Raw genomic sequence first — 23,394 nt, 5'->3', positions numbered from 1 at the left:
TTATTATTATTATTATTATTATTATTATTATTATTATTATTATTATTATTATTATTATTATTATTATTATTTGTAAATATAAAATACCGTGGTATTTTTTTCTGTGATTACTGATCTCCTTTTCACAGAGAAAAAAGGTCGATCACTTGTTTTCCTCCGTGGTAAATCATTAAGCTTATTTTTCGTTCTAATTCAAAAAAAAAAAAAAAAAAAAAAAAAAAAAAACAATTACAATGAAGTATAGCACTCAGGTTTTTAAAAGTACGCTTTCTTTTTCGAAACTTGTATCCAACCTTTCATTAAGAAGGAAGATCATTAAAGAATAAAGAAACAAATCTCTTGTACTTTTAAAACACAAATATAGGTCATTTGTATCCATGTTTGCTTTGTCGAAAGGATTGAATGATATTTTAAAATTTCAACTTACGAAATAATGTACAACAATAAAAAAACAATAATGGTGATAAGAATGATGGCAAATACTTTTCTAACATTAAAAACGTACAGAATATTAACAGAATATGAAACTTAAAATTGTAGATTCATAGTAGAGGTTCATAGTAATGTGAAACACAGATATACATTTTTTCCTCATAAATATAATGTGATACTCAATGTCTGCTATTTGATTGTAATAGAATAAATAATTTTGTTTTGATTTTCTCGCGGCACACAAGCGGCCTATTCGCGGCACACCGGTTGGGAAACGCTGCTTTAGAGGGAGGCTTATTTTCAGACAAAATTTTCTTACTTCATATACGATACGAACATGAAGTTGTAAATGAAGCATTAAACAGATTCACCACACTCTACATAACCAAGCAGCACACTGAAAGTAAATAAAACAAAAATGGGACATGGGTCCATTTCAGTAAAAAAAAAAAAAAAACTCTTAGGGGTCCTAGAAATAACATTTATTTGCATGGTTTTGAGATTTGTAAATATTGTCCCCTTAATTAACTTGTCATGTATGGAATGGGCCCAGAGGCGTAACTAACGGCCCTGCAGAGCTTGCTGTGTGGTAGGGCCCACAGGCTCCGGGGAGCCCATAAAGAATAAGAGAAAGATGGAAAGAGAAGGCCCAAGAATTAGGAAAACAACTTTCTCTAGGGCGCCCAAATATGCGTATTAATGCTTTCCCCCCAGAAAAGAATCTGTTGGTCTTTGATGAGACTTATACTTAAAAACAATTTCTTAAATTCCGGAAACTGTTTCTTACGGAATGTGCACGGAGAAAATATTTTCTCAGAAACGAGATTTAGCGAGTCTAATTCATGAGGAAAAACAACAGTCATCCACTTCACTCTTCATTTCTCATGAATGAAAATTTCCAAATTCTCGTTTCTGAGAAACGTTGTTCTCGATGCACATATAAGAAACTATTTCTCAAATTACATTTGGTTACATTACATTACATTTGGTTAACAGTGCACGCTAGCTCGAGTTTTCGCTCATAAACCTTATTAGATTCGCACTCGTTATCGACATTGAAGGTCACACTCGTTTTAACTTGCTCTTTCTAGCCTCATTGAGGCTCGCGCGCAGAGGTGACCACTTTGACCTAACCTCACTGAACCTCACGCTCACAAACTCATTTCGACCTCACGCTCACTCGACCTCACGCTCACCTCACCTCTGACTTCACACTCACTCAACCTCACGTTCACATAACCAGTCTGACCTCACGCTCACCTCACTAGTCTGACTTCACACTCACTCAACCTCACGCTCACTTCGTGAGGTTGAGGTCGAGTGACCGTGAGTTCCGAACTCGTGAGCGCCGACCTCATGAGTTTGGACACCTTTGCTCGCGCGCTCTATTCACTTGATAGGCTTGTGTTCATTTCTCAAGGATTGAACCCAAGAGACAGGCGACGAATTTGAATACTTTTGAGTTATGGGTAGATAAGGTGAGAGCTTATCGTGAAGTGAGAATTTGTTGAAACAGAAAGTTCTGTAAGATTAAAGTTGCCTCGTCTCGTCTCAATTCTTGTCTTGAAAAAATGAGACGAGAAGTAGCTTTTAAAATTGTAGACGACAAACATGAACCGAGAAGAGACGAGACATTTCAAAGAGCTCGTTCGCAACTTTAGTTTACACAAGCCTTTAGAACCCAAACACTGCTTTAATATTTACATGAATCACAGTATAAAAATTATTAATTGAGAAAATGATCATTCGAAGACAATGAGGAGCAAGTATCAACGTTTAACGATACGCAACTCATTACACAATGTATTCCATGGTTTAAATGTTGTTATATCACATACACTTCGTAGACCTCTCGTGAACTTCTAGCTTAAATTAAGGGGGAAAAATAGGACAAAAATTTTGTACATAAATTTACAAAGCGAGACGCGAAAATATTATACGAGACGAGAAAGAATTACAGAATCAGGACGAGATAAGACTTGTACAAATTTACGAGACCAGACAAGACGACAAAACCTTATTCTCGTCTCGTCTCGTCTCGTTGATGTCCCTAGAAAAAGACATAGCACCGAGGTTCATGTAACAAAACAATGAGGGACAAATAACAAGGTGACCAGAACTTTTACTTCCAAAAACAGGACGCTTACGAATCGGCGATGGGAAGGGGGAGAGTGACTTCCACATTGCATTTTGGGACTCAGCAGTGTTTTCCATTTACAAAATACACAAGTAAGAATGATAACACAGCGTTTCTAACTTAAGTACTACCCAACAATACTTTTAACTACTTGAACACTTGGAATTCCCACTCAATTCCCACTTGAACCACAGAACACTCAATTCCCATTTGAACACTCAGAAGTTTCAGACACGGCTGAACCTTCCCAATGAGTGTTGGTACGGAAGAGTGTAGAATTTGCATTGAGCATTTATATTTTGATAATAATTACGGGCACCTGGGTCATTTCTGCTTAAAAACGGGACATTTAGGGGTCCCGTTTGAGAATCAGAAAAAAACGGGACAACGGTTGAAAATAAGGGACTGTCTCGGCTAAAACAGGACGTCTGGTCACCTTGACAAATAAGGAATTGAGGATGAACTGAAGCTAAAGTTCGAGCTGGCAAAATCATGAACTAACTTTTCCTCCTAATACTGTATATTACAAAACCGCTGCCTTACTACAATACAAAAACCTGTTCACGATTCTGACAAAGGAACAACACATTATATTGGGTAAAATATCATTATGATTCGGAGCGCATTGGAAAGAAAGGGATGCTGAATCAGAGTGACCGAAAACATTTTTTTTAAAGTGTATTTATGAGAAAACTCTTTTGAAAAGCGTGAAGTAATTGACAATGGCGGGAAGTGGGAAATCTCGACACTTGATGTAGTCCGTGACTTGATGCGCGGACATGCCAACGACCTATTTAGCAATTGTAATACTCATGTGACGTCACACGAAGAAGGGGCCAAAGGTACCACAAATCACATAAGTTGACAGTCATTCGTTGGCTGGATGGAGAAGAGAGAAATACGGAACATACCGATCACACACACACAAATAAATAAAGAAGAAAAATGTCGCATGGGACGGAATATATAGAATCGACTTGGTCCTTGTTTTTCTAACCGCCTTGAATAATAGAACGAAGACTTCAGTTCTTTTAAAAAGGAAACCAATCACACAATGTTGTGGATATCATATTTTTTAAATTTCTTACAATTAGTGATTGATAATATGGAGCCAACAGTGTATGAAAACTGATCAGGTGAGAATCAACCTCACTTAAGGTTGGTGTAAAGGAACAAGTTTTGCCAATAGATGTCACTACAGTCTTCCTATCTCTCTCATGTATTTTTTACCTTTCACGAAAATTGACAATTTCTCTTACAAATTTTAACGTACAGACTTCAAATTTTTGGAGAAGGAACTTCATAACGTATCGAAGGCAACAATCCGTGCCGATTTCTTATTTAGAATTTTCTTCATTGTTGAAACAGTTATATTGTTAAAGGTTTGGATATCCATTTCAACAATAAAGAAAATTCTAAATAAAAAATCGGCACGGATTGTTGTCTTCGATAGGTTATGAAGTTCCTTCTCTAAAAATTTGAAATCTCTAGGTTGAAATTTGCAAGAGAATCGTGAATTTTCGTGAAAGGTAAAAAATACATGAGAGAGATACGAAGACTGTAGTGACATCTACCGGCAAAACTTGTAACTTTAAACTAACCTTAATGGTCACAGGTGTTCAACCTTATGACGAAAACCCGTCATCGAAAACTTATACTATCACCTCTATGGTCGTAAAGTGATGGAAAAAATTAAATAAAATCTTAAAGTTTTACGTCCCACGATTATGCCGACTAGGCCAAAGGAGACGGTGACGATGAAAAATGAATGAAAATGGTGAATGAAGAAAGTGGGAGGAAACGGGAGAACACACTGGGATCGAACAAAGGACCCCATGCACCAGAAATGAACGCTCTACCACTGAACCATCGCGGACCATGTAAGGTGAGGGAGATGAGATGAGAGGTAAGTAAGGACAGATCATGAAAAGAAGTAGGTGGGGGTTTATCATAAGTTGGGGCGGAGTGAGAAGTTAGCAGCAGGTGAGGTAAACTGAGAAATGAAGAATAGATGAAAACAGATCGTGAAATAAGTGGTAAGTAAGGCCAGGTCGTGAACCGTGCTCAGATAGTGAATTGACGTGAGCTAAGGCAAAGTAGTGAAGTAAGGGTAGATCACAAATTGAGAGGTAGGTAAGGCCAGATCCTGAAACGACAACAAATTGTGAATTAAGGGGTAGGTAAGGCCAGATTGTGAACCGAAGGCTGGTCATGAATTAAAAGATTGATAAAGCCAGGTCATGAAACAAGCTCAGTTAATTAACTGAGTGTCAGTAAGGCCAGGTAGTGGAGTGAGAGTAGATTATAGATTTGATAGATAGGTAAAATCAGATCGTGAAGCGAGCGTAGATCATGAATTGACGGGTCGGTAAGGCCAGATTGTGAACTGAAGGCTGGTCATGAATTAAAAGACTGATAAAGCCAGGTCATGAAACGAGCTCAGTTAATTAACTGAGTGTCAGTAAGGCCAGGTAGTGAAGTGAGTGTAGGTTATAAATTGATAGATAGGTAAAATCAGTTCATCAAGCGAGGGTACATCATGAATTGAGGGATAGGTAAGGGCAGATTGTGAACCGAAGGCTGGTCATGAATTAAAAGATTGATAAAGCCAGATCATAAAACGAGCTCAGTTAATTAACTGAGTGTCAGTAAGGCCAGGTAGTGAAGGGAGAGTAGGTTACATATAAATTGATAGATAGGTAAAATCAGATCGTGAAGCGAGCGTAGATCATGAATTAAGGGGTCGGTAAGGCCAGATTGTGAACTGAAGGCTGGTCATGAATTAAAAGACTGATAAAGCCAGGTCATGAAACGAGCTCAGTTAATTAACTGAGTGTCAGTAAGGCCAGGTAGTGAAGTGAGTGTAGGTTATAAATTGATAGATAGGTAAAATCAGTTCGTCAAGCGAGGGTACATCATGAATTGAGGGATAGGTAAGGGCAGATTGTGAACCGAAGGCTGGTCATGAATTAAAAGATTGATAAAGCCAGATCATAAAACGAGCTCAGTTAATTAACTGAGTGTCAGTAAGGCCAGGTAGTGAAGTGAGAGTAGGTTATATATAAATTGATAGATAGGTAAAATCAGATTGTGAAGCGAGCGTAGATCATGAATTGAGGGGTCGGTAAGGCCAGATTGTGAACTGAATGCTGGTCATGAATTAAAAGACTGATAAAGCCAGGTCATGAAACGAGCTCAGTTAATTAACTGAGTGTCAGTAAGGCCAGGTAGTGAAGTGAGTGTAGGTTATAAATTGATAGATAGGTAAAATCAGTTCGTCAAGCGAGGGTACATCATGAATTGAGGGATAGGTAAGGGCAGATTGTGAACCGAAGGCTGGTCATGAATTAAAAGATTGATAAAGCCAGATCATAAAACGAGCTCAGTTAATTAACTGAGTGTCAGTAAGGCCAGGTAGTGAACTGAGAGTAGGTTATATATAAATTGATAGATAGGTAAAATCAGGTCGTGAAGCGAGCGTAGATCATGAATTGAGGGGTCGGTAAGGCCAGATTGTGAACTGAATGCTGGTCATGAATTAAAAGACTGATAAAGCCAGGTCATGAAACGAGCTCAGTTAATTAACTGAGTGTCAGTAAGGCCAGGTAGTGAAGTGAGTGTAGGTTATAAATTGATAGATAGGTAAAATCAGTTCATCAAGCGAGGGTACATCATGAATTGAGGGATAGGTAAGGGCAGATTGTGAACCGAAGGCTGGTCATGAATTAAAAGATTGATAAAGCCAGATCATAAAACGAGCTCAGTTAATTAACTGAGTGTCAGTAAGGCCAGGTAGTGAAGTGAGTGTAGGTTATAAATTGATAGATAGGTAAAATCAGTTCATCAAGCGAGGGTACATCATGAATTGAGGGATAGGTAAGGGCAGATTGTGAACCGAAGGCTGGTCATGAATTAAAAGATTGATAAAGCCAGATCATAAAACGAGCTCAGTTAATTAACTGAGTGTCAGTAAGGCCAGGTAGTGAAGGGAGAGTAGGTTATATATAAATTGATAGATAGGTAAAATCAGATCGTCAAGCGAGGGTACATCATGAATTGAGGGGTCGGTAAGGCCAGATAGTGAACTGAAGGCTGGTCATGAATTAAAAGACTGATAAAGCCAGGTCATGAAACGAGCTCAGTTAATTAACTGAGTGTCAGTAAGGCCAGGTAGTGAAGTGAGTGTAGGTTATAAATTGATAGATAGGTAAAATCAGTTCATCAAGCGAGGGTACATCATGAATTGAGGGATAGGTAAGGGCAGATTGTGAACCGAAGGCTGGTCATGAATTAAAAGATTGATAAAGCCAGATCATAAAACGAGCTCAGTTAATTAACTGAGTGTCAGTAAGGCCAGGTAGTGAAGTGAGAGTAGGTTATATATAAATTGATAGATAGGTAAAATCAGATCGTGAAGCGAGCGTAGATCATGAATTGAGGGGTCGGTAAGGCCAGATTGTGAACTGAATGCTGGTCATGAATTAAAAGACTGATAAAGCCAGGTCATGAAACGAGCTCAGTTAATTAACTGAGTGTCAGTAAGGTCAGGTAGTGAAGTGAGTGTAGGTTATAAATTGATAGATAGGTAAAATCAGTTCGTCAAGCGAGGGTACATCATGAATTGAGGGATAGGTAAGGGCAGATTGTGAACCGAAGGCTGGTCATGAATTAAAAGATTGATAAAGCCAGATCATAAAACGAGCTCAGTTAATTAACTGAGTGTCAGTAAGGCCAGGTAGTGAAGTGAGAGTAGGTTATATATAAATTGATAGATAGGTAAAATCAGATCGTGAAGCGAGCGTAGATCATGAATTGAGGGGTCGGTAAGGCCAGATTGTGAACTGAATGCTGGTCATGAATTAAAAGACTGATAAAGCCAGGTCATGAAACGAGCTCAGTTAATTAACTGAGTGTCAGTAAGGCCAGGTAGTGAAGTGAGTGTAGGTTATAAATTGATAGATAGGTAAAATCAGTTCGTCAAGCGAGGGTACATCATGAATTGAGGGATAGGTAAGGGCAGATTGTGAACCGAAGGCTGGTCATGAATTAAAAGATTGATAAAGCCAGATCATAAAACGAGCTCAGTTAATTAACTGAGTGTCAGTAAGGCCAGGTAGTGAAGTGAGAGTAGGTTATATATAAATTGATAGATAGGTAAAATCAGGTCGTGAAGCGAGCGTAGATCATGAATTGAGGGGTCGGTAAGGCCAGATTGTGAACTGAATGCTGGTCATGAATTAAAAGACTGATAAAGCCAGGTCATGAAACGAGCTCAGTTAATTAACTGAGTGTCAGTAAGGCCAGGTAGTGAAGTGAGTGTAGGTTATAAATTGATAGATAGGTAAAATCAGTTCATCAAGCGAGGGTACATCATGAATTGAGGGATAGGTAAGGGCAGATTGTGAACCGAAGGCTGGTCATGAATTAAAAGATTGATAAAGCCAGATCATAAAACGAGCTCAGTTAATTAACTGAGTGTCAGTAAGGCCAGGTAGTGAAGTGAGTGTAGGTTATAAATTGATAGATAGGTAAAATCAGTTCGTCAAGCGAGGGTACATCATGAATTGAGGGATAGGTAAGGGCAGATTGTGAACCGAAGGCTGGTCATGAATTAAAAGATTGATAAAGCCAGATCATAAAACGAACGCAGTTAATTAACTGAGTGTCAGTAAGGCCAGGTTATAGTAGGTTATATATAAATTGATAGATAGGTATAGGTAGAAGTGAGAGTAGGTTATATATAAATTGATAGATAGGTAAAATCAGATCGTGAAGAGAGGGTAGATCATGAATTGAGGGGTAGGTAAGGCCAGGTCGTGAATCGAGCTCAAATAGCGAATTGAAGGGAGGTAAGGCAAAGTAGTGCAGATTGCAAATTGAGGGCTAGGTAAGGTTAGATTTTATGGCTAGAGCAAATCATGAATTAAGGAGTAGAGAAGCCAGATCGTGAATTGAAGGGTAGGTAAGGCCAGGTCATGAAGTGAGCTAAAATTGCAAATCATGAAGTAATAAGTTAAGGCCAAGTAGTAAAGCAGTTCGTGAATTAAGTGGTAGGTAAGACCAAACCGTGAATTGCGGGGAAGGTCAAACCAGCTAATGAAGTGTGTTTAAATGGTGAATCGAGGGAAGGTAAGAGCAGATAGTGAATTAAGAGTTACCGGTTGGTAAAGTCAGTTCTAGAGACAAGAGCAGATCACGCAATGAGTATTAGAGAAAGAGGTAACGGTAAAGTAAGGATATACGTACATTAGGGAAGAACATGATTTAAGAGATAATGTTGGTTAGGTGATTGGAAGACATATAGGGTCTTATGCAGAGTCGTTTTGACGCGTGATTAGTACCATACTAAAGAGTTCGACTACCATATGTTTCCTGCAGTAGTCAGGATTTTAGTATGGCGCTAATCATATGTCAAAACGACTCTGCATAAAGCGGATAATATATAAAAAACATTTTGTTAACTATACTAGTATGGGGATCGCTTGGCCGAACTTTTCTCTGATTGATTGAGAAATCTGATCACGTGGTTTGATGTCATAGCGGTCAATGTCCTCTTGATTTACGAGCTAAGGCACATATTTAGGAGTTACGTTCGATTTATTTATTTATTTATTTGTTGGTTTGAAATCCGATACACAGTGATGCACTTCAGATGTGTCATTTTTCTCAGACATCCGGTATATACAGATCGATTGTCACCTCTACATAGAGTCTATTACTTAAGAAAATCCCTATTTTTAATATGAAGAGTATTATGCTTTGAACTTCCACATTTGTAAACTTAATATGTTTTTATTGTCATCCACTTTGTTATTCATCAGTGATAAACCCACAAGATCTATGAGTGTGTTATGACATCGATGAGGATGGGGGGAGGAGAGGGAAAAAATAAATATTTGCCTTCACATCTTGCGGTAAATCCTCAACGTTCTTCCTTCTGAAGGTGACAGGGTGTGAGGAACAGAACGGCGAGTCATTTTCTGCTAGAGCGAATATAATTGGTGCTTTCTCTTCTAATTTCCTTTACCTGCCTCCTCTACGCTCCATATGACGGATTCAGACAAGGTTCAGCTATTTACTTGTGTCTCCGAGCAGACATTACTTTGTTGTTGTATCTAAACAACTAAAACAGCTGTAGTATATATAAAAGAGGCGAATGTATAAAATAAAAAAAAAGCGAGAAATGAGTACCACGTTTTGTCAGATAGAGCTAAATTAGTTTATAGGAATGGTTTTCCCACTACCAAGTTTTATTACAAAATCTTCTTTTCTATAAACAGTACATTATAAAAATCACTATGATGTAAAAATCCTCTAATATTTGGGTAAAATATGGTATCTCAAGGCCCAAGTAGCCTAGAGGAGGATCTCCACAAAGCTCCTAGCAAGCTAGGGTTAGTGGATTTAGGATCTCAATGCTCCACGCAAGCAGAGGGATGTTAGAAAGTCACAAAGCTCCACGCAAACTACGTGAAGTGAATTTGGGATCTCTAATGCTCCACGCAAGCAGAGGGATGTTAGAAAGCCACAAAGCTCCACGCAAGCTATGTGGAGTGAATTTAGGATCCCCAATGCTCCACGCAAGCAGAGGGGGTTAAAGCCACAAAGCTCCACGCAAGCAGAGGGGGCTAAACACACAAAGCTCCACGCAAGCTATGTGGAGTGAATTTAGAATCCCCAATGCTCCACGCAAGCAGAGGGGGTTAAAGCAACAAAGCTCCATGCAAGCTATGCGGAGTGAATTTAGGATCCCCAATGCTCCACACAAGCAGAGGGGTTAAAGCCACGAAGCTCCACGCAAGCTATGTGGAATGAATTTAGTATCCCCAATGTTCCACGCAAGCAGAGGGGGTTAAAGCAACAAAGCTCCATGCAAGCTATGCGGAGTGAATTTAGGATCCCCAATGCTCCACGCAAGCAGAGGGGGTTAAAGCCACGAAGCTCCACGCAAGCTATGTGGAATGAATTTAGTATCCCCAATGTTCCACGCAAGCAGAGGGGGTTAAAGCCACAAAGCTCCACGCAAGCTATGTGGAGTGAATTTAGGATCCCCAATGCTCCACGCAAGCATAGGGAGTTAAAGGCCACAAAGCTCCATGCAAGCTAGGTGACTGAGGTTAGTTATCCCAACAGAACTCCGAACAAGCTAAGTGGGTAGGAAAGGAAGCCTAGAGCTCCGAGTAAGCTACAGGCTTTGGGTCAGGTTCCTCTCAAAGCTCCAGGCAAGCTGAAAGAGTGGAGGTGACCAACTGAAGACTGATAATAATCGCTGTGGCCCATCTGGTTTTATAACTGCTCCCGTGTGGTGGTAGAGCTGGTGGTCCTTCGTCGCCACATGACCAGTTACGTTGTTAGCGTTCATGTCGTCTGACACTGCAATAATCATAGTAGGACTCACATGACTGATGTTGATAAATATGAGTACTTGGTGGTTGTTAGTAACAGAGCATGCACGGGATATCGCAATAGTGTCATTGAGGTTTTATAAGGCCGAGAAGCCTGATCGAGTTTGGAATTGAGGCCTTCAGGGTCTAGAAGTATTTTGAGGTCGAAGTTATACTTCTCAGGTCTCAGGAGGTTGAGATCTTTTAATTTTGTACAGCTGAAGTTGAGGGTAAGGAAGCTGGAGGACTATCAAACATGATCTAAGATAAAGTGCCGTTAAAAAAATTGAATAATTTTTCTGCTGTTTTTCCAATTCGAATAAGTGTTCGAATAATGATTTAATTTGCAAATAATTATTCATTATCCAAATAATTGTTCGAATAATTATAATTTATTCGATTTATATGTTCGAATAATTACGAGTTATTCAATTAAGTGTTCGAATAATTATACGTTACCCGATTAAGTGTTCAAATAATTATAAGTTATCCGATTAAGTGTTCCAAAATTACAAGTTATCCGATTAAGAGTTCAAATAATTATAAGTTATCAGAATAATTGTTCCAATAATTGTAAGTAATCCGATTAAGTGTTCGAAAATTGTAAGTTATCCTATTAGGTGTTCGAATAATTATAGGTTATCAGAATAATTGTTCGAATAATTGTACATTATTTGAATAATGTTTTGAATAATATTATAAATTATCCGATTAAGTGTTCGAATAATTATAAATTATCCGATTAAGTGTTCGAATAATTATAAATTATCCGATTAAGTGTTTGAATAATTTTATTCGTTATCCGAGTAACTGTTCAAGTAATTAATTGTTATCCGAGTGATTTTTCGAAATTTTTTCGTATCGGCATCATAGAAAAGGAAATCGAAAACTAAAGAGTATACTAGGCCTATATTGATATGTGCACCTCCATGTAAGTTCATGTAAACATTACTGTACAATATGAAGAAATGGGTTTTATTTGTATATTCTCTTCGCAAATTATTTAAACTTGTCCTAACACTCAAGTACACACGACCGTACGTTTTCTGTACGGAATCCAGGACTCGACTTCCGGTGGCAGAGCATTTTAACCCATCATAATGGATCGGATTCTATCCCAAATAGTCTTGGTGCTGAAAAAAAAGGAAACGCTAAACTTCAATATGCATACATATCTCCATACTAAAATGTGCACTATAATTTGACCTTTTTTGATATGGTGGATGTAATTCACGCAAGAAGCAGGCGTTACGTGACATGAATGTAACACATTCAAATTCTAATTTGATCAGACTCTATGAAGAATATTCTCAAGATTTTAACAAAACTAGAATTTGTCTTCAATTAGAAAAAACGCGTAATAGCCAATGCTGTAATATCTATGAATCACAGTCAAGGGCCTTTGTGAGATCCGCAAACGATAGACTCTCCCCTGCGTCAAAGATGTATGCAACCAGACATTCAACAAAGTATTGCGGGTCATCTAACACCCTGAGATGTTGCTGAAACGCTTTGCGCAATTCAATAATGATGCAACCAAACATTCATTACACTATTGCGGGTCATCTAACACTCTCGGAAGTTGCCGAAACGCTTTGTGCAATTCAATAATGATGCAACCAAGCATTCAACAGAGTATTGCGGGTCATCTAACACCCTGCAGGCTGCCAAAACGCTTTGCGCAGTTCAATAATGATACTCTTTGTCTTGTTGAAGTTTAGCGTCGCTTTCCTTTGAGGATATATAACGATTCTTAGCCACCTTAATATTTGAATCAAACTTGAAAGCACTAGCGGTTCGTCAGGTGAGGCAGGTGAGGCCTGGCCTCACCTATATTCTTGAGCAAAAGTAAATGAACTATATCCAATAAATTCCAAATTAACTCAATATTACTGTGTAGTTTTTGAAATAAAACTTATTTCAAATTATTTAATGTATAACAGAAAACAGACTTCTTAAAATTCATTTACTCAAGTGCAGAAAATGTTTATAAAATATTACAGAATTTAAAAGAAATTAAAGACAAAAGCGAAAATTTATATTCTTTGGCATGATAATTTTAGTTTTAAAAATTCCAATCCTGTAGTGCGGCCTGAAACAGATTGAGCCTCCTCAACAGTGAAGCAGTTGCAACGAAAACATCCCTCTTGCAGATTGAAAGGGGAGAGGGGTAACCTAAGGGGAAAAATCTTGGGTTCGGAATTACTCCAATGTTGTGTGTTTCAAGGGAGGCCTGTTGAAAATGTGCCGCTGACACGCACTGCGCATGCTTGAACCAGAGAGGGACACTTGTTATACTCTCTGTTGTTGCCCAGACAAGGGTATGCAGTGTAGCAAATTGAATAAATTTAAACGTAAGCTTGATTATAAAGAAGTAATGAATTACATTTGCTATTTCCTTCATATGAACAACATTTAAACTTCTAGAACGTTTTACTGAGGAAGTATATTTCCTTTAAAGGGAATGTTTAATATATAGTTTCAAAATATATAGTAGTTTATACTTAATTTCTAGTAAACATGCTAAAAATGTTGATGGCAAAAGCAAAAAAACCTATAACAGTTATAGCAATACTGTAAAACACATTTTTGTAGTAAGAGCGCGAAAATCGACGGATAGCGGGTGTAACATCATGGTTTTCTGCATGTTTTATCTTGTTTTCAAGCGAGTGGCATTGTGCGTTTGTAACAAGTTGACGCGTGTAGTGTTTTTCGTGAGTTTGGGACAGTGAGTTGTTTTCGAGCGACATTGTGGGTGTAGGGTACTTTTTGCGAGTTTGGAACAGTGTTTAGGACATTGATCTCGTGCTGAATTAATGTGTACATGATGGAAGACATTGGTTCTTGTGATGTGATAGTTTCGTTGTTAAACATACCATTTTCTAGGCGAAGTGAAGTGGCTCAACGGGCTATTCTTAGCAATAGACACCCTACTCCTGATTTATCATTGATCCAGGTAGACGGTAAGAAAGCTAGAACTTTTAAGAAATCTTGGTATGACATTCATAAGTGGCTATGCGGTAGTACTGTAGTTGGTAGATTGTTTTGTTGGCCGTGCTTGCTTTTAAGTGTGAAGAAAAATGTATGGTGTTCTGAAGGCTATTTTGATTTAAAGAACTTGGCGCGGAGCTTAGAAAAACATTCTAAATCGAAAGAGCACATCAATAATTTTATTGGTTTAAAACACATAAGCAAACAAGCTGCAACCATCTTAGAACAGATAAATGAGCATGAAAAGCAAAGAAAATTAGAATATAACAAGAATGTTACAACATTACTAGCAGCGAGGAAAAACCGAGGGGAAATCCTGCAACAGGGGGGTGAAGAGCCGATTCACCGTCACCTAACCAAGCTTGCAACCAGCCTCAGAGTTTTGCGGGGGCATGAATATGTTGGGGGGGGGGCAAGTCATTAAAAATTCTCCTACAAATTGTTTTTTGTATTAATAATAGCATTTTGTATTGAGGTCTGGAGGGGCTACGAAAAGTTTAGGGGGGCCTGCTCCCTCTAGTTGCGGCCCTGCACTTAACACTACGACCTGGTTCTCTGTGCCTCACCTATTTATTTAACCACGAGCCGCCTCTGCTTGAAAGGCGCACGTGTGAGCCACTATACCAAAGGGAAGAGAAGTTTATTAATACTAATAATATGAAGCAATGATATCAACTTAGATTAGGAATATTAAGAACGGAAAATTTAAAGAAGTTTCGGATGGATGTCTAGAATTTCGTAAAGTTACCGTCGGAGTACTCAGACCAGTAGTGGCATAATAAGTACGGCGTCCATCAATCAACCGAATGGGTGTTGTTCGATTTCCGGTTCGGAGCTGCAATTCTGGCTCTGTACACCGGAGTTCACCATCTCTTCAGTCAAGAAGCTATCATTCTGTCTCTCTACACTACATTTTACTATATATTAAGGTAAAGATCTCGCATTTCTGACTCTGTAGACCAGAATTTATTAATGTTAAGTCAAGGACTTCCCAATTCTGGCTCTGTAGATCGGAGTTCACTATCTCTTAAGTCAAGGATCTTCCATTCTGATTGTTATACACCAGAGTTTACTTTATTTCAAGGCAAGAAACTCGAGATTCAGACTTTGTATTCTAGAGTTCACTAACTCTCAATTCAAGGATCTCCCAATTCTGACTCTTTAGATTGGAGTTCACTATCTCTTAAGCCATGGAGCTTCCATTCTGATTGTTATACACCAGAGTTTACTTTATTTTAAGGCAAGAAACTCGAGATTCAGACTTTGTAATCTAGAGTTCACCAACTCTTAATTCAAGAAGTCTCCCAATTCTGGCTCTTTAGATTGGAGTTCACTATCTCTTAAGTCAAGGTGTTTCAGATTCTTGACTTGCAAACCAGAGGTACTGTATCTCTTAAATCAATAAGCCCCTAAGTTTGGCTTTGTAGGTCAGAGTCCAACATCTCATAAGTCAAGGAGCTTCTCTGGCTTTGTAGACAAGAGTTTATTATTGCTTTAAGCAAACAAGGCTTTCAATCTGCTGGATTGACATTGAAAATGTACTATCATCGGGAATCGAACCTGCTAGCACTGTTAGTAAATAAACATAAAATAAAATAAATTAAAAATTATTTCTAGTGTCAGGTTTCAGATTTGTATAGGTATAGGTAACGTAAAGTTTCTATGCGGAAACAACTTTATTCTTATCTTCTTTCTATATATACACAAACTGACCGCTCTGACGAACTATGAGAATCGACATAGAAAGAAGATGTTATACAAGAAAGAATTGAGTGCTATATTTGGGAAAAAGAAAGAAAGAAAGAAAAAAAGGAGAGTTGGAAATGAAAACAGCTGACATAGTGTTTCGAACGAAGAACAAAACCACGGATTCTCTTCTTCACTCCCCTCCCCCACCCCGTAGACCTCATTCTTTTGCAAAGCCTCATCCTTTTTTACTTTCTTTTCCTTTTTTTCCCTCTCTCTATTCCGGAAAAGCAGTGTTTTGACAAGACGCTGTTGACGGATAGGCGAGATAGAACGTGCGTATTTACCAAGAAAAATATCATATCCAGACGATTTTTCTAGTCTCAATTCTTTAGCAAAACTTTCGTAACTACCTCAAAGGATTCTGGGAATGTTCTTCTCTTTCCTATCGTGTGCTGAAGGTAGTATTAAGCCTGTGTATGTATGTGTGTGTCTGGTTTTTGGTGTAGGTGGAGAAATCATATTGAGCTTCAACATTTCGTCCATCGCTCACCGTTATTGCCGCTGGTGATGGATTGTAATAACCTAACCGACAGATATATAGCATAGGAGAGGGCACATGAAATTTATCCCCTTCAGAAAAAAGAGAGAGAGGAATAATAAAAATAAAAAAAATCCTCGAAGCAGTTTGCTTGCCTTGCTTGCTATCCCTACACCCACCCATCCACCCTACAATTCTGACTAAGCCCCCTCTCTTCTGAACATTTTGCTTTTCTCAACTGCTTTGCTACTAGTGTTATTAGTATTACTTCTCAGAGAAGAGGTGCGCCCCTCTTGTCCTCCCCGTTCCTCCTCCTCCTCCTCCTCCTCAGTAGAAAAAAAATCTCGTAATGGTCACGTATCACTATCACCTTATGGAAGTCATAAATTTTCTCCCCTCTACACTCCTCATCTAGCCAAAAACGTTGGCCAAACTTTTGGAAACAAATCTTTCGTCGGTGCTGGCAGCATGCAAAAAACTCTTCAATCACTAAAAACAGGGTCTGCCTGCCTCCCCCAACCCCCTTTACCTTCATTCACCCTTTTACTGAAAAAAGGAGACGGCTTAGATACAGAGAGATTCAGGAGAAAGGGGGTGGGTGGGTTCGGTAGCCATTTCCAACACTTGGACGTGAGTTATTGGCACTTCATATTCAACTTTGAGACAGCATTGCACACCAAAACGTCGAATAGAAAGATGTCGAAAGAGCAAGAGAGAAAGAGAGAGAAATAAAAAGAAGAATAGAATAGAAAATAGAGGCACCGATAGAATGAGACAAAACGAAGGAATGAAAAAGAGCGAAGAAAGAGATTAAAAAAGTTAAGTGCACTTATGCACGGGAACACATTTTGTGAGCAAGCGGGCCACAGGTTTGTTAAACGTATGTATAATAAGACATTTTTGAGATAGATATTGTAGAAGTGATTGAAACAGTACTTCAGCAAAGTATTATAACAAGGTGCTTTAAAAAAAACTGCCGTGTAAAAGAAGCATTTTGGGGGGGGGGAGCTTTAACACCCCGAGGAAATAAGTTTCCTAAGTTTAAAGTCAGAAAACTTTACGTTTGTTTGTTACTTTTTCTTTTTTCATAAGAAATGAAATTGTCATTATTTGAGATAGATTTTTCTATTTTTTTCAAGAAAACGAATGTCAAAAAGTAGTATATTCTTACATCTCAGTGATTGTGTCGCGTCGTGAGGGGTATAGGGTAGCGGCGGAATCAAACACTAGAAAATTGCGAGAGAAAAAATCTGAAGAAAGAAAGAAAGAGTTCTATTGGATAGTTTAGCCTGTGCATCATCTCGGTAGCTAAACAGCTGTGAGCTGGAGAAAAAGAAAGACTCGAGGAAGTGGGATGACAGAGGAGACCCCCTACTCTTCCCGCTCCCCCCTTTTTGCGCTTAGCCTGAAGACAGAACATGCGACACTTTTGTCAATACAGCAAAGCTATAAAGGCCACTCGTGTCACACGAGAGAATGACAAAACTTCGTCCAAACGAATACGAGTAAAAGAAAAGAAAAAGAAAATACCAGTAATAAGAATAATAGAAAAAATCTTTTTTTTTAAAAAAAAGAAGAAGAAGAAACACACACATATACTTTCTTCCTTCTGTCGTCCCGTTGTATTGGTCGCTTCCCGTAAACATATAACGAATAAATGAAAAAAAAGTAAGAAACACAGAAAACGAATAAAAACGAAAACGTAGACGAGTAATTGAGAGAAGAAACGGAGGGAAAAATAGGACATAATACACATACACTGTTATTTTTATTCCATACCGTATTACTTTTCCCACGCATTCCCCCATTTTGAGATCTTAAGCTTACACAGAAGTTGGATCACAAATAAAATCAAAATGTATCGCAACGATTATGGACGATAGAAATAGTTAAATAAATAAACAAATAAAGCGAATAAATTTTATATTTGCCGCTTTTTGTGTAGCCGTTAGAGGCAGGCGTACATAGGGTTGCCATATTTCAAAAATAAAAATCCACGAATCTACTAAATTACAGAATCTTTGAAGTGCTTGAAATGAAAAGAAAATGAAATGAAATCTTTAGTTTTACGTCAAAGTGAAAAGAAGTATCATATCCCAATTTACTTTCTTCCATTAGATAAAGTTGTTCAAGTATTACGTAATCACACTTGTAGTCTTTTTAGTAGACCTTCTACTAGAGACCTGCACGGGCCGGATTTTCCGGCCCGAGCCCAATCCAGCCCGAATGTACCTAGGCCCGGTCCAGCCCGGGCCCGAAATGTTTTGGAGATTTTCGGCCCGACCCGATAAGTTTTTTAAAATTCTTGGCCCAAGCCCGGCCCGGGCCCAATAAAGTTTAAAAGTTTCATTTTGTAACATTTTTCACGGGCACACTTCTTCAACGTTTGCCTTTATTCTAATTATCGTTTAATGAAAGTCAATAATTATTGCAATTAATCGGCCCCAGCCCGGCCCGACCTGAAGAGAAATCAGTGTCGGCCCGCCCAAGCCCGGCCCGCGAGCCGGGCCGGGTTTCGGGCCTCGGGCCGAGCCCAGCCCGTGCAGGTCTCTACCTTCTACTTTCTACCTAAGCAAACGTAAGCAGATGATGTACCCTCGACCTTAGTAAACATTTTTTTTTAATTATTAAATTTTTCAGGATCTGTTGTTTCGTGGCTTTCAGAGTATATCTTAGATCATTCAAGGAATGATGTTTCCTTTCACACGTTTTTTTTTTTTTTTTTTTTAAAGAATGGTTAATTCATTGGTAATATGTTCTGGCGGCGTTTGTTATCTTCAAAGAATTTCTTTCGTTGAATTTTTTACTTTATTTATGTTATTCCTTATCTTTCTTCTGCGCTGAAATTCAAGACATTTTAGCCACCTAAGAAATATTTTTCGAGACACCGGGACGCAGATCTCGATTCTTTTCCGGGACGAATAGCAACCCTAGGCGTGCACCCAGAAATTTTTGTTGGAATGGAGTCAAAATTTTGGGAGTTTTAATACTACATGACAGTACTTTTATGTAGTGTGTTATTCTGCACCCGAAAAGACGATAAATACTGTATTTCTTCGAATATAAGGCGCCATAGAATATAAAGCGCACCTGAAATTTCCCCTCATTTAAACTAATTTTAAAAAAGCTTCGAATCTAAGGCGCAGAAATAATGTACAAATACAATCCTATTTCGATAAACATTTTCTTATCAGTAAAACGAAATGTTCATTATTCGTGAGGAATTACCATCTTTGTCAAGGTGACCAGACGTCCCGTTTTAGCCGGGACAGTCCCTTTTTTCAACCGCTGTCCCTTTTTTTTCTGATTCTCAAACGGGACGCCTAAATGTCCCGTTTTTAAGTACAAATGACCCAAGTGTCCCGTAATTATTATTCAAAATATAAATGGTCAATGCAAATTCTATACTCTTGACACCAGAAATATTGACAAAGTGAAACTCAAATAGAGCATCTCCTAACAAGTGCTGGGTAGAAGTATTTTCCCATTTCTGTTCTAATAACGTACCGTACTCAAATCTTCTAAAAGTTGTGGAGTTCCGTCTCTGTTTACCCGGGACTAATGCTCCAACTGAACGTGTATTTTCGCACATGAATGTTTTGTAAACAGGTGAGAAAACCGAACTCTCTATAGATACTTTGAAAGCTGTGCTGATCAGTAACATTAATTTTGATCAGTCTTGTACCGATTTCTACAAACTGTTGACTGCAAACAGAGAACTTTTAAAGATCTATTCATCCCAAGAATACAAATGGAAGTTACGCTAGACGATATAGTAGAGAATAACGGATATTTAATAATGAGGTAAGTAGTTTATTAGTAGTTCAAAGTATTGTTGGATAGTACTTCAGTTGGAAACGCTGGCTATTATTATACTTGTGTATTTTGTAAATTGAAAACAGTGCTGAGTCCCAAAATGCAATCTGGAAGTCAGATATATAACCCTCCCCCCCATCCGACGCCAATTCGTATGCGTCCCGTTTTTGCAAGTACAAGTTCTGGTCACCTTGATCTTTGTGCAGTCTGTCATTGTTGTAATACAACCAATTTTAAGCAAATTAGTTGTAACTACCAGTATTAAAGAGTGCAGTAGATACTATGTTGTAACCTACATGCAATGAATAAATATGTATATTGCAGTATATACATCGAATCCAAGACGCCATCGAATCCAATTTTAGACGTTTAAAAGCTGACAAAAAGGTGCGCCTTATATTCGAAGAAATACAGTAATTGTTAAATACTGCCATCCAGAGATGGAGTGGGTCAGTGGGTCGTGGGTCAACAGCATGTGACCCACTGTGACAAACCACCCACCGTGACCCACTGCGACCCACCACCCACCGTGACCCACTGCGACCCACTACCCACCGTGACCCACTGCGACCCACCGGCTCAGTATGATCTACCGACCCTCTCTGCTCACTGCATTGTAGACAGTATCTTCTGAAGACTGGTAAATTTGTCTCCGTTTTACTTTCAAGATCTTCATTTCCCTTCCTTTTCCACTTGTTTCTGTCTACTTACCTGAGGTGAATATATCTAACCAAGTGAAAAAAGAACTTCAGGCACTTTTGGATATTGATATTTTTAATTGTAATAATAGCAATAGGACTTACACTACAACTTGGCTAACTACTGGAAAAAATACATCTTTGAGTCACTGTAATATATAAAAAAATTGAATGTAACTATGTGTGCCTGATCATCACAGTCAAATTGCAAAGTCAAATGAAATTACTTTTGGTATATAGTTAGGCCTTAATCCAAATTGGGATGTTATCTTGCTTTTATTATAATGCATAATATCCTAAGGAGGTAGTGAGGATCCAAATTCTTGCGGGAAAAAAATGAGTATCAAGCAAGCCGTTAAACTTACGGAGCTGAAATTCAGTGTATTAACTTTTTATTGAAAATAAACAGAATGTGTCCTAGCATTTTTAAAATTCTCCTTTATGGGGGGGGGCACTTTCTATATATGGAAAATTGGTAGTGAGTTGGTTAAAAATGATCGAAAACGATCGATGTTATTTAAGAAAAAAAATCAGAAACAAAAAATACAGTGCTTGGCTTCATATATCCATTGATTTCTGTTATAATAATTGCTGAAGCTTATGTTTATTATATGGAGCGCTTACAGCACAGGGCAATCAACCCATAAAGTTGTGAGAAAAATAGGCATAAAATTTGTACTGTAAGCTTAATTACACGGAAATTTGAAGTTTGGATTGTACGCATAATTGTATGGAAAATTTTACACTTTTTTCCCTTTACGTTGGTCTACTTACTTTGATTTGGAACTTTCAAATTTCATCCTTTTTTCCACGGAAAAGTATTGATAATTCAACAAGGAAATAATTATATTATGATAATTTAATTTAAATTCATCGTAATTTGGCACATGGCAAACAGCAGTGTGGTAATTGAAGGGGAAGAAGGAGGGAAATTCCCATTCACCTCTGAACACTTTCCAGGAAACTCGTTCCCTTTCGCTTTCTAGATGGGGAAGAAACTTAGTAATGGTATCAAACCTTCATGTGTAATTACAAAAATTAAATTTATAAACAAATAAGAAATCATCAGTTTATCAGGCTTTAATTCATAATTTATTCATAAGATTCCCAGCGTGGTAGATGAAGTTTCTGTTCTCCGTGAGTCGGCATTGCCAACTGACATGGTCGATATGGAAAAGATGTTGTATGGTGATAGAGAGATGATACTTCTTGCTGAGTATTTCAAAACTGACCAAGAAAAATCGTTATCAAACTTAAGTCTAACAAGTAGATTGTCGATGAGGAGTTGCAGAAATCGGGTAGAAGTATTATCAATTTCCACGACAGAGTGCGAACAGGGATTTCCCCTTATGAATTTACAGATGACTGATATTAGAAATAGACTAAGTGCTCAAACATTGTCTAACTTGTTGTTCATCAATGTTAATGGTCCACCGCTAGACAAGCTCGAAACAGACGAGCTAGTTATTTCTTGGCTGAAGGATGGACATCATTCCGCTGCGGACGATTTACCACGAAAAAGTTACCAACAGGAAATAAATCCGATTTCAGATTTGTTTTAAGGTGGAAAATTACGAGTTACAGAAAATGTATACTTGTATTACTAATGGCTTATTTGTGTTATTCAACTTTGTACCTAATTTTTAGTAAGTCTCTTCTTTGCTTTAGGTCAACTACTTTGAATAAATATTCATAATAATTACAATTATGCATATTTGTAACTTAAATTTAACGTGGTGTTTTAGTGGTTACACAAATTACAATTATGAGCATACTTTAGGGTACCCGAGCACCTTTATAAACTATGAAAAACTGATTTTTCAAGTTTTTTGTGAGAAAAATACTGTGAACTGAGAAACCATAACCTTTTCCAAATTGTACAGGGGTATTTTCCTGCGAATAGAAGTTTTTTTTGAATGCGTTCAGAAATTAACACTTGCAAGAATACTCTCTTTGTACAAGTATATATTAGGCACACACTAATTTCCCCCCACCTCGAACTGTTTCAATTTCCTCACTGACAAACACTTTACCATTTTATATCGTAAAGGTCAAATCCACCGTTATTGTAACAGAGTGGTGCTTGAGCGATTGACTAGAAATTCAAACTCCGATTAGTGACAATTTCAGTCTTGTTTTATTACAAGTGTAAACTCTTTAGTCAGTTCAGAAGAGGCCGTGGATCGTGTTTAGAGTTGATGATGATGGATTTTTGTGAGTCAGAGTAGGTCAAAGTGGATGAGTGTGGTTTATGGTGGGTGGTGGGTCACGGTGGGTGGTGGGTCAGAGTGGGTCACCGTGGGTGGTGGGTCAGAGTGGGTCACCGTGGGTGGTGGGTCAGAGTGGGTCACGGTGGGTGGTGGGTCATGGTGGGTGGTGGGTCAGTGGGTCGTGGGTCACGGTGGGTGGTGGGTCACGGTGGGTGGTGGATCAGTGGGTCGTGGGTCAAGTTTTCCTTGACCCACGCCAACTCTGCTGCCATCTATATTCTTAGAAAAACTATAAAACTAAATTGTTTTTTATAAGAGAAGAAAGAGGACGGATGAAGTGTAACATCAAATTTTTAGGCTACAGCAATCATAATTCTGCTAACGATTCAGGACGGACTTCTGGGGGGGGGGGAGTTGTAATACTTCTACTTAGAGCTACTTTTAGGAGCTCCAAACACTGGGACGGGTTTTATTTATATATAAAATAAGAAAGTTTCCT

General features: G+C 38.3%; 1 long non-coding RNA gene across 1 annotated transcript in view; it reads left to right on the top strand.

Moving 5' to 3' along the window:
* Positions 1-13,613: 13,613 nt before the first annotated feature.
* Positions 13,614-23,394, top strand: part of LOC145675773 (uncharacterized) — a 111,222-nt gene continuing 101,441 nt past the window's right edge. Inside the window, exon 1 of the long non-coding RNA XR_014129210.1 lies at positions 13,614-13,916. This is a non-coding gene — a long non-coding RNA (uncharacterized LOC145675773). The remainder of the gene's footprint in view (positions 13,917-23,394) is intronic.

The sequence above is a fragment of the Thermobia domestica genome, chromosome 18 (genome assembly GCF_964235325.1).
Source record: "Thermobia domestica chromosome 18, izTheDome1.hap1.1, whole genome shotgun sequence".
Classification (NCBI taxonomy): Eukaryota; Metazoa; Arthropoda; class Insecta; order Zygentoma; family Lepismatidae; genus Thermobia; species Thermobia domestica.
This window is presented reverse-complemented; position numbering and strand designations above follow the sequence as displayed.